The sequence below is a fragment of the Camelus ferus genome, chromosome 2 (genome assembly GCF_009834535.1).
Source record: "Camelus ferus isolate YT-003-E chromosome 2, BCGSAC_Cfer_1.0, whole genome shotgun sequence".
NCBI lineage: Eukaryota > Metazoa > Chordata > Mammalia > Artiodactyla > Camelidae > Camelus > Camelus ferus.
The window spans coordinates 88,054,030-88,070,596 of NC_045697.1; positions in this window are offsets into that span (position 1 = coordinate 88,054,030).

A 16,567-nucleotide genomic window follows, 5' to 3' on the forward strand; every position below is an offset into this window, starting at 1 on the left:
ACTCAACAGTTCTGAGACCAAGCGTATTTTCCTGTTTGTGCACTAAGCATTATTGGGACCGTAGAGAAATTAATCAACAAACTGCTTCAGAAAATAATTGTTCCTGAAGGATAAGATGGAAAACCAATCAAAATGCCGTACTCATGGAGATGAACAACTTTTTAGTCTAGAGTGGCTAGTATCCTTGTCTTGGTTGTACCCACCAATCTAAAGTTACTCTGTCATCAACACTGCTTTATTTCAACTATTATTTTACCTTACAAGTTCTGTGTTAAAAATCACTCATCCTAGTCCTCAGAGTCTACAAATATTTTTCCTTGGATTCTCCTTTCTGAGACACTTCTGTTCATATGATGCTGTCTTTTGATGTAGTAGGTTTAATAAACTTAGCCTTACTTGATTAACAATTGTTTCTAGTGGTATTTTGGGGAAACTACTTTCCATATGATTAAGGGCAATAACTGCAAATGGCACAGATCATTTCTGCAAATTCCATTGGCCATAAGTTTGTCATATCTCCTCATTTTGGTCAAAGTTGGGAATTGTAGTATTTGATTTTATAGATTTGTGTCCTGCTAAAAATATGTTATTATAGAAGAAGGAGAAATTGATACTGGACGACTACTAGTAGTGTGGCATAGACCACTTCTCTGATCATATAAATATTCATATTTATCCTTCACATCTATTCACCATTTCTGAAAGGAAGACTAAAAAAAATCTCTGGTCAGTTTATTCCGTATTATTTAGGTGATATTTAGACTTCTCCATCAGGTCTGGACAGCGATCTAACAATGTATAACAGACAATTACCAATAATCCTTGCCCTCTATATTCAGTAGTAGATAAGAAATAGGTTAGCTTCAAGCTCCCATTTTGAAAAAGGACTAATGGAAAAAGCATAGTCATAACAATAATGAATGCCTGAGAAGCAGAAATTGTGAAGACTCTCTTTAAAACCAGTAGAGAAATTTTTTTTTTTTTTTTTTTGTTAACATCTGTTTCTACTCTCTGGGAAAAACTCCCTGTTCATTGTCCTCCATGAGAACTGGGGGACTCTTGCTTGTCTGTTATTGCCCTTGGCCTCATATGAAATTTGCACTGGGGAATATGCAGGCTTGAGGAGGTTCACAACCTCTTTTTGTAGGGAATAGATCAAGCATAAACCTTTGTAATATAGGCTCACAATGTCTTTGTCAATACAAGTATCTCAAAACCAATTGGCTTCCAGTCTATCTGCTTGTAGTCAGTTTCATGTGAATTAACTACAGCCAAGGATCTTGTCTAGTCATGGATCTTAAACTTGCCCAAATCCATTTTAGTTACTGGCCTCTGGAATTGGCCCATCTCTTTCCCTCTATTTAATAGCAACTGCCTCGAGGCTATCTGAAACAATAGGGATTGGAAAGCAGCATTTCAGTCTAGTCCATGATCTGGCTAGCAGCTTCCATTGTCTGGCCAGGATTACTTGAGGCTCAGGTCTCAATCTTACCTCATTATATTTAGGGTTTAGCAGTCTTGGCTTTCCAACCATGTACAAGTCAAAATTACTTGCCGCCCGTCACAGTTTATATAGATTGCGGGCTGCAGGCAGAGAGTCTCCCTTATCAGAATATATTTTCCATCACATCCGCTTAAAAGGCCTCTCATCAGAGTTTCTATCCTGTTACTTGTCTAAAAGCTACAAACCATCAGTCAACATATGCCAATATTCTACATCATTTTTGTGAGCTCACTAAAGTACGGACTCTACTGACATTCGATTTTTCTTTCCAAATTATCTGAGGTAACAGTTTTAACAAATTTGGTTAATGGCCATAATACTACTAGAATAACTGGATTTCCAATCAGCAATTTCTGTATTCATAATACTTGCTATTTGCCTGCTAAGCCAGTCACACACATTTATCCTTATATTATTTAAGCATCCTCCTTCTTACACAAATCTTGGCTTAAATTAGGCATCAACCACAATGACATTAAAAAAAGATAGATTTTTTATTTCCCTCTCGTGTAGCAGTCCACATGTAGACAATTGATTCAGGGTGGTTAGACATCGCTGCCAATATACCTCAACAAAGGGCCTCTATTGATGGATTTAAGGCAGCTTCTCTGGTTCTCACCAACTCCCAGCCAGTAGGGAAAGGAAAAAGAACAACAAAGTACACTTACAATTGTTCCAAGGCCAAGATTAAAAAGTAGTACTTATCTCTTTTGCTCACATCCTATTGGCCAAAATTTAGTCACAGCTACAACTAGCCACAAGGAAGACGAGGAATTAATTTAGATTTTAGCAGTATCGCTGTGGGCAAGCTATAATTTGATTACCATGAAGAAAGGGAAAATAAATATTCAAGGTTAGCCAAGAGTGTTTCACAGGGAGGCACCATGGCATATGTAGAACGCACAGACCCTGGCACCAGGAAGCTCTGGGTTGCTGTCAGGCATTTCACTTAGATAAAGGAAAACTGTAAGGATACCTCTCCACTAAATCTCCCTTCTAACAGTAAAACTTGTCTCACAGCCCTTAAATTAGGTTGGCAGTTGGCAAAAATATCACCTGATCTTGGCCTCTAGAAACCTTTACTGGATCAGGCTTACCTAGCTGGACCAATAAAATTACTTTTTTTAGGAATGGAGAAATAAAACAAACCTAACAAGGTGAGCCAAGCAAATTCTTTCTCCCATAATGGAAAATGTAGAGTATACAAGGGTATGATTATACAGAGAAATCATGTCTGTTGCTAGACCTGACCTAATGAAAGGGCCAAAAACAAGAGACCAACACCATGAATAGAAGGTGAAGAACAGAGTAGCTGATGACCAGTCTCCAGTTTTCATGAGTCCTGACTGTATATTCTGGGATTTATTTCCATGAGATTCCTCCATATCATGCAATATTCTTTTTTCCTTGAACAATTTGAGTTTTTTTTTCCTTATCAGCAGATATTTTCTGATTCAAGAAATATTAATACAATCTCAAGATCGCTCAGTCTAACGCAGAGAAATAGACAAATAAATACTGTAGTTCAGGTCCTCGACACAATGCCATCAGAGAGGGAACATTTATCTCATTAGATCAGGGAAGCTTGGCCTTGAGTGTGAGTGAGATTCTATCAGTTGGAGTAGGAAAGACAAGAAGGCTGCAGGGTAGGGCAGAATTTTTCAGGTTAGAGCATATTTATGCAGAAGAGAGTATTTCCATGTGTTTAGAGTTTTTATCTGTTCCATAAATGTCAGTAAACACTGAGAGGTCTCTCTTTTTAGAACTGAGAATTTGCCAAAGCGTGGGTTTCATATTTCTGTCCTGAGATGTTTAGTTACTGGAACTATTAGAAATGTCTTTATTAATAAACAGTGTAGTGACAGTGTGATGATGAAGGAAGGGCTACATGAAATATGTAAAGCTCAATAAGTACCCAGTCCTCCTTGCTTTATTTTGTTTTGTTTTATGTTATGTTTTATGTTATGGGGTATTCTATAGGAGAAAAAAATGTCTTTTTTTCCCCTAAAACATTCCTCTCTGAGTTTATTCTAGATATTCTGACCATTTTACTAGTTGCATAATCGTGTGGCAAATAACACATATATTTTAAAAAATCTATTTTATGATATAAGTGGCTTTATTTTCATTAATTAGGAAGAAGAGGAGGTTCATTCTGGAATAGAATGGCTTCTGCTTCAAACAGACAAATCTCATCATTAATTGGCAGGCTGTAGTCAATTAATATCCAATATGACAGACCAGGTGGCCAGATCCTGGGATAAGTTTCAAAAGAAAGTACACAAAGTAAATATGTACCTTCTCATCTGGCAGACAAGGGTTTGGAAGATGTGCTGATTATTGGCTTATTGTTAGCCAGAAGTTCATGGCTGTTTAGTGTACTGCATTAACTACAGTCGTATTCAGTTTGATTGTCTTCAAAAGATGCAACTTGGAACATTAACGTGATAAACTGCTGTGGAAATGGATAGGTTTGTTGCCTAAATACCAAAGAAAGTGTAAACATATTTCAACTTCAAAGTTTGCTTTCAAAAAGATATTCATTCTTAAGCTGGAAAGATACTGGTAGACCTTTCTTCTGAGCTTCAGGTTGATAGATGCAGTAGCCTACTTGATATCTCCACTTGTCTCTCTCACTTACCGTGTTCAAAACTGCACTTTTGATCTTACTTCACCCACAGCTAATACAGTGTTTTCCTCATCTCAGTAAGTGGTTCTTCCTTGTACCTCGGTGCATAAGCCAAAAGTCTGAAAATAATCCTTGACGTCAGCCTCTCTCTTGTATATATATCCATTCCATCTCCAAAGCCTGGCTGTTCTACCTACAAAGCATTTGTCACATCTCTGCACTTCTTTTCCTTCTTCGTTGCCACCATTTTATTCTAAGCTTTACCTCTCTCCTGAATGACTGAAATAATTTCCTAATTCTTCCTACCTCCATTCTTGCCAGTCTTAATCTGATCTATACACAATTTAAAAAAAAATTTACACACAGTTTTCAGAATATCTTCAAGATATTTTTGGATCAATTTTATCTCTTATTCAAAGTCTTTGATTGTCATCTCATTACATTAAGATAAAAGACAAAATTATTTGCCCTGTGTGTTCTGTCCCTTGCTTGCTTCTCTAGATCCTTACTACACTGTCTCCCTTCTACTCAAGGGTGAACTTAGAGGTGGAGGAGATTGATGTGAATTTAAAAGCATTTCTTGAACAAATTGTTTACAACCAAAACTCCTTTGAAATTCACACCACCAGCCCTTCATATCCTCAGCACCTCCCCATGTGGACATTCATAGACTTCCAGATCACTTTGCCTTGTTAACTGAGAATTTTGGCATTGGCTGAAAGACTTGTCTTTCTGTTCTTTTCTTGGGAAATAATGGATTTTCCAGACATTGTTTGTTTTCATATTTCTTGACTTCATGAACTCTGATAAATATTAAGGATCTTCCAATTTACTAACCTATATCCTAACTTGTACTAACTTGCTGTTTGATAAAATTTTATCATGCATTTCTTATGCATTAATTCTTAAATTTAAATATCCCCAGATTTCTTCCTGACATTTCATACTGTTCCTTCTTTTATTCCTGTTTTATTTATCTTATAAAGTTCTCCAATTTATGGTGCTTCCATTTCTTCTGTTTTATGATCCTCCTTGCTCACCAGTGCTGAGTCCCATTTCAAAAAACTTAAAAAGCTTCAAAAACTTTTTACAGAGACCCTCAATATTACAGTAGAAAAACAAAAATGTGGACACATACTTCTTCTCTGTCAAGCTTATGACTTTGGCAAGTTACTCAATAGTTGCTTATTCCAGAGTCTAGCTTCTTCTGTTCTCTGCTTGTACTGCTTACTGCAACTAGGAGAAAGTTGCCACTAAAAATGCTTGGTCTAAAACCTGAGTCAAACCATCCAGTACCTAACCCAACCTTGTCCAGTCAGTCCTTTCAGGGGCCATTCTATACATTCAATGTTTTCTTCAATTTCTCTACTTTCTTTTATCTCTTGACTCTCATAGGTAATTTTCTTTTTACTTCTAGGGTCTTGCAAAAAAATTTATATACAGTAGAGAATCATAAAGATGTATTTAATTCAGCAGTTCTCAGCTCGGAGGGTAAATTAGAACCATCTGGGAGCTTTTAAAAATACTGATGTCAGGATTCTATCTTAGACCAAATAAATTGAACTCTGAGAATGGTGCTCTAATATGGGTATTTTAAAGAAACTCCCAAGTTTTAATGTGCAGCAAGAATTAATCCATTGAACCATCAAAACTGCATTAAAACTAGGGTCTTCTGATAATGGAAAATATCAGAATAAGTCAATAACAGTGGACAAATGGAGTTTGAATAGCCGCGTTATCCAGCTTAGACCGGCCTTGTGATCCACCACGTGCTGTAGGTGAATTAGCATGTTCTTCAGAGAGCAGCGGTGTTGCATACACAAATAAGAATTGATCATCAAAGTGATAGCTATAAACCTGCTGAGAAATGCCTTTTCTGTTCCTTCCCTGAGGCTTCAGGAAGCTACCTCTTCCTTGGATAAACCTGTTGAAGGTGGGCAGATTGGCTGGCAGCTTCTCTTAAGTGTTGGTATTTGAACTTGGCCTAGGCAAGCACCTCTTGTAATTTACTTTACACTTGGCTGAAAGAAGATGATTTTATATTTGGGCTAGGGATGAAAGGAGCTTCTGTTTCCCTCTGGGGACCTGTGAAGGATGAGAACATTTACTGTGTGTGGTTTCCCCCCCTTTCCCTGAAAAGAAATAAAACCACATTGTGCTGTTGCTTCACCTAGTTCAGGCGTGCAGAGCCGAGTAAGCTCCATTCCTCCTGTAGCATGCTGTGTTACAAAAAGCTTGACTTGTTTCTGATAACCCAGTGGTGGCATATACCTAATAACCGATTTTACTGTAATATTCCTGAATGTAAAAGCATCATTGCTGCTTCACATCTTCAGCAAATAATTAAATCTTAGTTTACTGAGACTTCAGATAAGATAACTCAGCCATTTTGTTTAAGTTATATGCCAATTAAAAAAAATCTCTAGTGCTTGGTAGATCTGTATACCAAATATCACAAAGAAATGTAGGAAACATAAAAAGAGAGGGTCAGTATTTAACAATCAATCTAGAATAAATTTTAAAGAAATTGCATAAAGGAAAGAAAGTCATCTTGCTTACCTAAGGAAACTTATCAACTTTTATTTTGACTTCTTGTACTGTTCCAAATAGCTAAAACAGGATTTTATAGAATTTTTCAAGAAGTGAGAAAATGGCCTTTTAACTTTGTCATTGTTGTTGTTTAACATATCAGGTTACATTCTGAACCAGAAATGTTATAAACAATTTGAAAATGACTGAGAATAGTCATGTATAAGTAAAACCACAGGTAGAATATAATTCTATTGCTAGGAAAAGGCACCTTAACATATAAATTTTTGAAACATTTATTAAATATTCCCAATATTTTATTGTTATTTAATATTTTAAGTGAACCAATTCAGACTGTAAGCATTTCTCCATTATTTTATTGGTTGAATTATGTGCACAATGTGCTAAGTATGATGCCTAGCACATAGTAGAAAACAAGAAAATATTTTGGATTGATTGTTTAATATTAATATCACCTAATTTTTACCTTATAATGTTCTCAGTAGTAATTTTATTTTGACTATACTTTGTATTTTAATTTTTATCTATAGTAAAACAAAATAGAAAAATGAAGACTAAATGAAATTTGTATGTTCATTATTAGCAATTAATTTCCGAATTTTTACTTCCCACACCTTTTACTTTCCTTTCCTACCTAGCAAAATTTTTATGAGCGTACGTTATAAAGTGGTAAGGGAGGTATATAAGTAAAAAGAGAAACTTAAAGAAAGAGAAAATAAATTAGAAAAGAAAAAAATATTTAAGTAAGGGCATGGAATGGTTATCTCTAACTAATGGACATATTTTATCTTAACAGTACTTTGATTAATTAAGAGTAGTTACACAATTCTTAATTAAGAGGAAATCTTTTTCCGTGACTTTCAATAAGTGATAATTATATGTTGAGGTTACCTACAGCATGCCGAGCACTTAGAAATTCTAAAGGAAGAGAAGAGTTGGGACCGCTATCTGGAGCATCAGCACTGAGTGTCAGCTTCTCTGTGTTGGTGTATAGAGTTTATGTGTGATGTATGTGAATGAAGATGTGTGGGCTGTGCCCTGGTTCAAACTTGAGGATACCTATCTTCTTCTAGGATATAGGGTTATGCTCCACAGATTTGATGGAGTTTTCTTTGTTGGTTTGTTCATTTGTTTTAAGAAATTATGTATTTTACTTTTTACAAAATAACTAAAATCCCATATTTTTATCCTTCTTTGGAAACATAGGGACAGAGCAAACTTAATTCACCCTTCCAAAGCCTGAAAATGCTCACTTTGATACAATATATTTGGAATGTGAACTCAATTTAGTGTTCTGAAATGTGGATTTTTCTTTTCTTGGATTGTATGCAGAATCTCTTCTCCTATCGGAATTAAAACTATTCTTCTTTGCTGCCATATTGGAGGAAATCCAATCAAAACCACATGTTGATTTCAATATGAATTCCTCAGCTTAGAAATAAGTCAAGAAGTAGCAAGAAGAACTTGTGATTGAGATCTCAACAGAAATAATTTAAGTCTTTCAAAATCCATGCTAATAGAACGCTAATGTTCAATGAACACTTAAGGGTATTGCTGATGGCGTATTTCCACTTCATTGTAAAGTTGAGGAATTAGCTGAACAATTTCAAAGAAATATACATATATATTCCTCTTCTCTTTAGATGATTCATAGAGAAATACACTTTTCTACTAATTTATCCTTTCATTATGCTTGCTTCTAGCATGCTTATCTAAAAGCTGTGAGGTCCAGAGAGTTCATGCGATTTACTGTATAGGGTTTAGAATAATAATTTTGTCCTTAGTAATACCTATAATTAAACATAAATTATTAGAATTATTTAATGTTTGAGAAGAAAATAGAACAAAGTTTTGAAGATCTGCATTTAATTTCTAATCTGGTATTCCCTCATAATTGGCTGTGAGGGCTTTCATAGTTTAATGCACATTTTCAGCCTTGACTTTAATATATTATCTATAAAACAAATAAGTGGATTAGAGGTTTATATCAAATCTCTTAAAGTATTATGTGATGTTACTAACTTTTGAGAAGACTCTTTCTTATTTAATTCTCTAATCACAGGAAATACAGTTTAAATGAAATGTGACTAGGCAATTATTTTCCTTGTGCACAGAGTATAAGGATGATAAGGTTACCTTCACAAAGTTTATAACTGAAATGATGTGTAATTTTAAAATGTCCGTATAAGTCACCTGTAAGTGACTTAGAAGATGAAGTCTTGCTACTTAAAACATAAACCACTCCATTTCTAACTAAATTCATTCTAACTAAATGTCAACGAGATTTAAAGCCTACGAAAGTCTGAATACTATTCCTACAATCAAAATAAAATAAAAATAAAATATTCTTGTTTCAAATAATTATCAGTTATTTATGTGATTAAGTTACAAAGATGGATAGTTATCATGAAAATTCCCAGGAGGCAGCAACACCTGAGCAAGTTACTTAAATTTGATACCCAGTGTTTTTAATATAAATTCTTCAGTCATCACTTTAAAGCTGCTTAGATCAGGTCTCTTTTTCATCTACAGTTCACAGAAATCAAAGAAAGAAGGGTCTGAAGCCATACCCTGGAAATTCCTGGTGGACTTTGAACATTTGTTTTCATACACTTTTACTATTAATGTATAGCTCTGGGACAGATCCTACTAAGAGCATCTTTAGATTTAGGTTCACTTAAAAATAATGTAGTTAGCTCCTTTGTTGTAGATTAATGCTTTAGATTTTGATCACATCTCTGTTAGACTGAGAGCTTGACCAAAAACGGGAAAATGTTAAAAAGAAACTGTAATTCCCAAGTGGAGTCACTTCTACTGGACCTCACCAAGACTTAATACCTAGCCTAATTGCAGTTTCAGCCTCTCACGAGTGGAATTTTAAACCAGTCAGCTTGGAATTTCCTGGTCAGCATTAGTGAGGTAATATGCACAATATGACCCCCTGAACTTCTTCCTAAAGGAAGGTGACCTAGCCTAAAACAAATCTCTTTTCTTTTTGCTAATAACCCCCCTTGTCCTGCCCCTATTTCTGTAAAAGCCTTCCTTTTTATATGGGTACTAGGGGGCTTTTTTATTTACTAGATGGTATGCTGCCTGATTCATAAGTTATTGAATAAAAGCCAATTAGATCTTCAAATTTTTTCAGTTAAATTTTGTTCTTTTAAAAGCTTCCTGTGTTAAGACTTTAAGAATTGGACATAGATCCAAGAACTAGAAAGGCAATATGTTTGGATAGAATGGAGGGAGAGAAAATGAGTTGAATTTTGAAGTTACTAGATTTTATGTACCTAAACCAACATTTAATGGGTCTGCCCAGGTTGACTGGCTGGTGATTATTTGAAGGAGGTTTTCACAGAAAGTGGAGAAAAAAACCTAAAGATAGGTGTCATAAAGTAAAAGAAAGAAGAAATAATATTTTAAGTAGCAATGCATTATAAAAAGTGTTAAATAAAAATTGAAAAATGACCACCATATTTAGCAATTAGGTTCTGGTTATTTTAGTGGGAGGAATTCCAATGAAGTGAAGGAGGCAGGAAAAAAACCGTAGTACGCTGTGTAAATAAGATAAGAAGAGATGGAAACAAGAATTGTACATGGACTACTCATTCCATGAGATTGATTGTAAATGAGTTAAAGAATTTAGAAATAGAATTTGTCTAGTAAGAAGTTACTGGAAAGAAATTACAAGCAAAGGCATGAGTATAAACAGTGCTACAGAGATTGCTGGGTTGGGGACAGCTTTGCTGAAAGAGAAAGGAGCTTAGTCCTTTTGGCGTAAATCTCAGTTTTGATGACAGCAGTTTCAGAAGGTTGCGTAGTTGTGAGTAAAACTTAGCTCTTTTAATGTCAGGGTACCAGGTTTAAGTAATCAAAACCCTGATAAACACAAGAAACTATTTTGGCAAAATATAGAATCCTTGTTTCCAGATGGATTACTTTAAAGAGTAAAGAAAAACCTTTCATAATTTCTTATTACCAAGAGCAGACCAATAGCCCAAGAAAACTTTGTTCTTTAAGCAGATAAAGAAAATTAAGTGATAATTGTACAGAAGTACACTATTGATATTAAAGCTCATTCTTAAACCCCCCCACAATAACAATTCAGTTTTAGCCAGCTTGATTATACAAGATTCCTTCTCTCTCTTTTTTCTTCTCTCTTTACCCAACTTTCTACATCCATAGTTTGTTCTTCATTTTCTTCATTCCTATGCTGAAATGACCAAAAGTTTTAATTAAGGTAAAATTCCTCCCATTTCCCTTAACAAGAATGCATCTTCATGCCTCATACCTTTTCTCTGCCAAAAAAACACATCCTACTTTCCTTGCACAGAGAGGTTTCCCTTTTAATTTCTAGTAGCTTTAATTCCATATGTTAATTAGAATTCTTAATGCTTAGAAACTGTAATTTCTAGTGAAAACTAAGAAGTAAGCAATTGTGGACCGTATGCCATATTACTATTTTTTTTAGATTGGCAAATTTATGAATACATTTCATAATTTCTAGAAACACGTGCTTCTTCACAGTGCAGTCTTTCAGTGTGGCACAGGACATGTTCACTTATGAACACAAATGTATCTTTAGTTTCTCTGCAATGGGAAGCTAAAAAAGCAACAGATGTTTTTAAATGATGTTCTTCAAATGAAAGAAATACACAAAGTAAAAAATACGGCAATGCAGGAAGAAATTAACATAAAAAGCGTTAATATATAGGTAAATATAAATGTGTGTTGATGTATAGAAAACAACAGTAATAGTATCTTGGAAGATTTAAAATTATATTTCTGTATGTAATTAAGGTACACGATGGCATGCATGTTTGGAGCAGCTGTTCTAAAACTTTTACACTATTCAGGAAAACGATAAAATTTTCAATCAATACCTATAGTTATTTCTATGGTAACCACGATAACAATAGACATATGATATAAAACTTTCATTAAAAAATGGAAAGATACAAGTACTCTGTCAATTCAAGAAAAGTAGAGACCTAGAAAGTACATAGTAAATAAGATAGTTACAATTCCAAAATATGTCACCAAATGTATTGATTTAGAATAAATTAAAATGGACTAGTTACTATAGGTAAAAGACCAAAAATACCTGACTGGATTAAAAAGTTCTAACTAGGTAATAGATAGGTGGTGGTGTTACCCTCTGACGCAGGAATACAAAATATGTAGAACAGGTAAAATATAAGGATAAAGAAAGGGTGAAAATAAAAGTGTATTGAAAACTTATAAGCAGAGTAAAAAATCATAGTAGTTATATAATATCAGACAAAGCAGATTTTAAGGCATAAGGCATTATTACATGAAAAGAACATCACCGTATGATGCTAATAAACTGGATTCATTGATTACCTATAACTATCCTAATTTTCTTGCACCTAATACATGGCCTTAAAATATAAAGTAAAGATAGATACACCTAGAAGGAGAATTATACAAATCCTAAATCAGAGATGACTGTTCTAATAAAACTCCCTCAGTAATTGATGGAACAATTAGACAAAATGTAATGGAAGATACAAAAGACTTGAGCAGCACAATGAACAAATTTGGACTAACACGTGTGATAAATATATAACTTTGACCACAGAGTACACATTTTTAGGTGCAGGAAACATTGAAAAATTGACCATATATGAGGTCATAAAGCACATTGTAATACGTTTTTAAAGTTGAAATCATGTAATACATGTCCCCTGACCACAATTACATTATGCCAGAAAACAATAAAAGATAGAAGTCCCACCATTTTTTAAAATTAAGAAATACATTTTAAATGACCAATATATACCAAAAAAGAAATCACTAAGGAAATTAGAAGTTAACTTGAACTAAATGATATTTAAATATTATATTTCAATACTGTGTAACGCAACCAAAACCAAGTTTTTAATGGAGGTATATATTCTTAAATGTATATATTAGAAAAGAAGAAGGCTTATAATTGATGATCTAAGAATTAATCTCAAGAAACTAGAAAAGTAATAGCAACTTGAACCAGAAAAAGTAGAAAGAAGAAAATAAGATAAAAACAGAAAAAATACATTGGACAACATATATACAATAGAGAAGATCAATGAAGCCAAGTCTTTTCTTTGAATAAACTAATAAAATTGGTGATATTGATCAAGTAATTTTAAAAAATGAATACAAATTACCAATGTCATGAATTTTTAAAAGTAACAGCCCTATACATCTTTACGATAACAAAAGATTATAAGATGATATTATAAAGTTTTATAGCAATGCATTTGAAAATTTAGATGATATGGCAAAGTTCCTAGAAAAGCACTTCTTATTACCACTTACTTTTCTAGCTACTGAGATTAAATTTGTAATAAAAAATTTCCCATAAGAAACCTTAAAGCTTTTTTTTTTTTTCCACAGGAGCCCTACTAAATATTTAAGAAAGAAAAATTGCCAACTTTACACAAGTTCTCTGGAATTTGTGTATATCTAGCATAATATAAATACCAAACCTGACATGGTATAATTAATTTGAACATTGTTACATAGTTAGTAAATAACTAAAGAAGGATTTTTTTTCTCAAGTTTTTCTGATTCCAAAATTCTTAATCTCTTTGCTGTACTGTCTCCCGTAGACTATAGCCTGGATCCATGGCAAAATACATATATGTCCTGCTATTAAGTGTGACCTTATTTCCAGTGTGGTTTTATTTGGAAAGGGATAGAAGGCCAGTGAGTGGCTTCTCAAGATGGGCTGTAGAAGATCGTGAAAACCATCACAGAGGCCTTTATAGAAAATACATGTGTTTAATTTCTCATTTTTCACAATTTAAAGTCAGGAGTGGCTAAAGTAGCTGTGCCCTTAAGTAGCAGCTTCAGTGTTTCCTACTAAGTAATTAGGACTTTCTTTCAACACTGAAACCCTTGTCATAATGAAACCATGCACCTGGGAAATGTTGAAGTGAAAGTGTAAGGGAGGGTTGTGGGAAGGGAACTATTTCCATAGGGTTTTTTTTTTTTTTGCTCAAAAACTCTTATCTCAGGTACATTAACAGCAGGAATCGTTTATAATGAAAACTCCTCTCTATACATGTGTCCAGCTCCCATTCATATGTATCCATCAATCAACAGTTAGTCTCTTTAGGAGTAAGTACTCCTCTGGTCTGACTGGAGGGAGGCAAAGTAATGCTGCACTCTGTTGTTACATGTTCCAAATTCTGGAGTGCTGACATTGTTCAGATTTGATCATTTGCACTGACATAAGTGCTTTCAACTAGATGTAAACTTTTAAGCAGAAATAATGGATCTGAAGTGTGTGTGTGTTTTTTTTAAGCCGTTTCAAGTCTCTGTGTAGTGGGGAAGTGGAGGAGAGGAAAGAAAGTTACGAGTGGATTAGAAGTTAACTTTGTCCTACCAGAAGGATGAGGAGTGGAAAGGCAAATGAGGTTAGTGAAGATAGTGGCCCTCTGAAAACATTTCACAAGTTATTACAAAAAAAGAAAAAACAATTATTCACCAAAATCATAAAACGTATAGCCTCTGTTCATAATAGCTGAAACATTTCTTAAAGCCATGTAATGCTTCTCTTTGCAGCCTCATCTCCTGCAGCTGCCTCAGATCTGTTTCATGCTTCACATTCATGGACGCAGGCTGTTTCTAACCACCACATCACAGCTCACAGCGCTCCTTCCCTCTGAACCCCTTTTCTCTTTGCTCACCAGGCTAGTATTTGCTTATCCTCCAGGACCCATCTCAGATTGCTCAGCCTCTCCTGACTGCTTCAAGATGGGTTAGGTCTGCTCCCTCTACTCTATATGTTACTGTTGCCCCTGCTCTAACCTCAGTGAGTTTAGTGTTCAGTTTAAGGGTGTCTGCTTTCAGGATATTATGTTACTCATTTTTACAACTTCACTTCCTAGGACAGAGCTTTACACACACTATTCATTGAATATTTGTTAAGTCAGTGAATTACGAGTGATGAAAAGCAATTCATTCGCTTATATAGGCATTCACTTTCTTATCTGTAAAATGAAAAAGTCAGACAACATCATTTCTAACTTTTCTGTCACCTATAAATTCCCATGTTTTTGAAGCTGGAGCTCTGGTGTGGGCTTTTCAGTTTAATATTGGAAGGAGGCTGTTAGCATGAAACCTCACATGAGAAAAACAGTTAAATAAAATAGGATGTGAGTTACAATTGTAGGCCTTACACTCACTGGAGACACCCACAAAAGGAGGCTTTACTAGGCATGCATGCTCTGAATGTTGTAGTCCTCCTGTATCCTGGTATCAATGGTATATTTTTGGTATCTTTTAAATATATTTGGCTCTGTATCTGTGATCCAGTTGCTCTTTAATGAAAAATAATGTCAAGGGAGAATTTTGTGGTCCCCAATTTCCTGTTTTATATTAGATTTTCTGGCTTTACATACAAATTTCATTATAAAACTGAAATTAAAAAAAATATAAAGATCAGAGAGTTCCCGAGGTTTTGTGTGGAAGCAAGAGATGCCTGTTGTCATAAGAGTTCATTAAATGTAACTACAACTGGAGACAAAAGATTTTTATTTGTTTTTGTAAATATATGCCTACTGGGAAGATAGATACATATTGAGGTTCAAAATAGATTTGAATAGAACCCCTGAAAAGATTTCTGCAAAAATCAACTTATGTTTTAATACATTTCTCCACCAAAGGAATTGAGTTTCCTATAAACTCAGAGTTGTGAAACCAACTTTTCATGAAGCAAGAAGAGCTATGCTTTTCACCTTAATTAGAAAATGAATGAGTATAAGAAAAACAGGTTACTTTACCATGGTTACCTCAACAATACCTTCAGGGGATTGGTGCCAGTAAAATCATGAGTTGGATGTTTGGTATCTGATGTTGCCAGCCAAAATGTCCTACCTTGGGCAATATTTAATAACTGTACCATCAATGCTCTGTTTCCCTTTTGTGGCAGGAAGGAAAAACAGTATGAAGATTATGAATTCTCCAATATGGCTATGATAATTATAATTATTCCCATGTAGATTCAGAGCAAGGAATATAGACAATGAGCTGATGGATTCTCAGAAAAAGTGTAAAGATGGTGAAATGTGATGGGAAAGTAGGCATTTCGCTTCACTGATACGGTAATTAGAAGGGACTGCAGAAGGGATTCCAGGTGACGAGTCGTGTACCATCCGACTTCTATGTAGATCACCTGTCCAGAAGCAGGCCAGTGAGTGTGCTGCATTTGGATTGCAGGCAAAGGATAGGGATTGAATTCTCAATTTGCTGGTCACATCTACAATTCAGCTCCATGTATTAGGTATCAGAAGCTCAATGAACTAGGACATTTTTTCAAATGAGGAAAAAATGGCAGGGCAGCAATTAGTTATAAGGAGAATACTTTAATTTAATTTTCAGACTAAAGTTCCATATAGTTTACTTTTAAATTAGTAACCTATGAAAACTTAAAAGAACTGTTCAACTAGATGCAGACACTTCAGACCTTTAAAGAAGCAGGTATTTTATCTTCTGGTTTGGTATTTCAAATAGAATACCTTGTTATTTAAAATATCAAAATGCCCAGTAAACCAAAATGGTAATTTCCTAAGGAGAAGACAGAAGCGGTCTATACCAGATTATTCATGTGAGCAGGCACAGAACTGCTTTTCTCAAACCCCTTTTTTTTTCTCAGAAGTAAACAAAGGTTACCATGAGAAAGATCAAACACAGTCTTAGTCTGCTCAGGTTGCCATAACAAATTACTATAGACTTAGTGGCTTGAACAGCAAACATTTACTTTTCACAGTTCTAGAGGCTGGGAAGTTCAAGATCAAGGTTCAGGCAGATTTGATTCCGATGAGAACTCTCTTCCTGATGGCTGTCTTCGCACTGTATCTTCACATGGCTGAGAAAAA